Genomic DNA, 2500 nt, shown 5'->3' with positions numbered 1-2500 from the left:
AAAAAAAGACTCACTGAGCTTCTTCAGAAAGCCTTTAAAAGTCTCTGAGATTCTTCAGAGAGCATGAAAGAGTTTGAGTTTTTTCAAAAGTTCTTCTTAGTTTAAAAAAAAGAGTCACTGAGCTTCTTCAGAAAGCCTTTAAAAGTCTCTGAGATTCTTCAGAGAGCATGAAAGAGTTTGAGTTTTTTCAAAAGTTCTTCTTAGTTTTCTTCATTAATGGTCTAACCTTTTAAATTGCCCAATTTTGGCAGCAGTTTTCGCTTACGGCCATACCACCTTGGTCACGCCCGATCTCGTCTGATCTCGGAAGCTAAGCAGGGTCGGGCCTGGTTAGTGCTTGGATGGGAGACCGCCTGGGAATACCAGGTGCTGTAAGCTTTTTTGATTTAAAAAAAAACAACAAAAAAAAAAAAAAGAGTCCCTGAGCTTCTTCAGAAAGCCTTTAAAAGTCTCTGAGATTCTTCAGAGAGCATGAAAGAGTTTGAGTTTTTTCAAAAGTTCTTCTTAGTTTAAAAAAAAGACTCACTGAGCTTCTTCAGAAAGCCTTTAAAAGTCTCTGAGATTCTTCAGAGAGCATGAAAGAGTTTGAGTTTTTTCAAAAGTTCTTCTTAGTTTTCTTCATTAATGGTCTAACCTTTTAAATTGCCCAATTTTGGCAGCAGTTTTCGCTTACGGCCATACCACCTTGGTCACGCCCGATCTCGTCTGATCTCGGAAGCTAAGCAGGGTCGGGCCTGGTTAGTGCTTGGATGGGAGACCGCCTGGGAATACCAGGTGCTGTAAGCTTTTTTGATTTAAAAAAAAACAACAAAAAAAAAAAAAAGAGTCCCTGAGCTTCTTCAGAAAGCCTTTAAAAGTCTCTGAGATTCTTCAGAGAGCATGAAAGAGTTTGAGTTTTTTCAAAAGTTCTTCTTAGTTTAAAAAAAAAGACTCACTGAGCTTCTTCAGAAAGCCTTTAAAAGTCTCTGAGATTCTTCAGAGAGCATGAAAGAGTTTGAGTTTTTTCAAAAGTTCTTCTTAGTTTTCTTCATTAATGGTCTAACCTTTTAAATAGGCCAATTTTGGCAGCAGTTTTCGCTTACGGCCATACCACCTTGGTCATGCCCGATCTCGTCTGATCTCGGAAGCTAATCAGGGTCGGGCCTGGTTAGTACTTGGATGGGAGACCGCCTGGGAATACCAGGTGCTGTAAGCTTTTTTGATTTAAAACAAAAAAAAAAGAAAAAAAAAAGAGTCCCTGAGCTTCTTCAGAAAGCCTTTAAAAGTCTCTGAGATTCTTCAGAGAGCATGAAAGAGTTTGAGTTTTTTCAAAAGTTCTTCTTACTAAAAAAAAAAGACTCACTGAGCTTCTTCAGAAAGCCTTTAAAAGTCTCTGAGATTCTTCAGAGAGCATGAAAGAGTTTGAGTTTTTTCAAAAGTTCTTCTTAGTTTAAAAAAAAGAGTCCCTGAGCTTCTTCAGAAAGCCTTTAAAAGTCTCTGAGATTCTTCAGAGAGCATGAAAGAGTTTGAGTTTTTTCAAAAGTTCTTCTTAGTTTAAAAAAAAGACTCACTGAGCTTCTTCAGAAAGCCTTTAAAAGTCTCTGAGATTCTTCAGAGAGCATGAAAGAGTTTGAGTTTTTTCAAAAGTTCTTCTTAGTTTAAAAAAAGAGTCCCTGAGCTTCTTCAGCAAGCCTTTAAAAGTCTCTGAGATTCTTCAGAGAGCATGAAAGAGTTTGAGTTTTTTCAAAAGTTCTTCTTAGTTTAAAAAAAAGACTCACTGAGCTTCTTCAGAAAGCCTTTAAAAGTCTCTGAGATTCTTCAGAGAGCATGAAAGAGTTTGAGTTTTTTCAAAAGTTCTTCTTAGTTTTCTTCATTAATGGTCTAACCTTTTAAATTGCCCAATTTTGGCAGCAGTTTTCGCTTACGGCCATACCACCTTGGTCATGCCCGATCTCGTCTGATCTCGGAAGCTAAGCAGGGTCGGGCCTGGTTAGTACTTGGATGGGAGACCGCCTGGGAATACCAGGTGCTGTAAGCTTTTTTGATTTAAAAAAAAAAAAAAGAAAAAAAAAAAGAGTCCCTGAGCTTCTTCAGAAAGCCTTTAAAAGTCTCTGAGATTCTTCAGAGAGCATGAAAGAGTTTGAGTTTTTTCAAAAGTTCTTCTTACTAAAAAAAAAAGACTCACTGAGCTTCTTCAGAAAGCCTTTAAAAGTCTCTGAGATTCTTCAGAGAGCATGAAAGAGTTTGAGTTTTTTCAAAAGTTCTTCTTAGTTTAAAAAAAAGAGTCCCTGAGCTTCTTCAGAAAGCCTTTAAAAGTCTCTGAGATTCTTCAGAGAGCATGAAAGAGTTTGAGTTTTTTCAAAAGTTCTTCTTAGTTTAAAAAAAAGACTCACTGAGCTTCTTCAGAAAGCCTTTAAAAGTCTCTGAGATTCTTCAGAGAGCATGAAAGAGTTTGAGTTTTTTCAAAAGTTCTTCTTAGTTTAAAAAAAGAGTCCCTGAGCTTCTTCAGCAAGCCTTTAAA

At 37.0% G+C, this 2500-nt stretch overlaps 4 non-coding genes across 4 annotated transcripts; all 4 read left to right on the top strand.

Annotated features, from left to right (window-relative positions):
- The first annotated feature begins 259 nt into the window (after nucleotides 1-259).
- On the top strand, nucleotides 260-378 carry LOC143697648 (5S ribosomal RNA). Its single transcript, XR_013186671.1, has one exon. It is a non-coding gene; the product is annotated as a 5S ribosomal RNA (ribosomal RNA).
- Nucleotides 379-667: 289 nt separating this feature from the next.
- LOC143697647 (5S ribosomal RNA) lies at nucleotides 668-786 on the top strand. The gene has a single exon (XR_013186670.1). It is a non-coding gene; the product is annotated as a 5S ribosomal RNA (ribosomal RNA).
- A 290-nt stretch (nucleotides 787-1076) lies between these two features.
- On the top strand, nucleotides 1077-1195 carry LOC143697724 (5S ribosomal RNA). Its single transcript, XR_013186744.1, has one exon. It is a non-coding gene; the product is annotated as a 5S ribosomal RNA (ribosomal RNA).
- A 703-nt stretch (nucleotides 1196-1898) lies between these two features.
- Nucleotides 1899-2017, top strand: LOC143697445 (5S ribosomal RNA). Its single transcript, XR_013186476.1, has one exon. It is a non-coding gene; the product is annotated as a 5S ribosomal RNA (ribosomal RNA).
- The last annotated feature ends 483 nt before the right edge of the window (nucleotides 2018-2500 follow it).

The sequence above is a fragment of the Siphateles boraxobius genome, unplaced genomic scaffold (assembly GCF_051911475.1).
Source record: "Siphateles boraxobius isolate OS27281-9 unplaced genomic scaffold, OSU_SipBor_1 312, whole genome shotgun sequence".
NCBI classification, from domain to species: Eukaryota; Metazoa; Chordata; class Actinopteri; order Cypriniformes; family Leuciscidae; genus Siphateles; species Siphateles boraxobius.
Note: the sequence above shows the minus strand (reverse complement) of the source record. Positions and strands in the feature narration are given on the sequence as shown.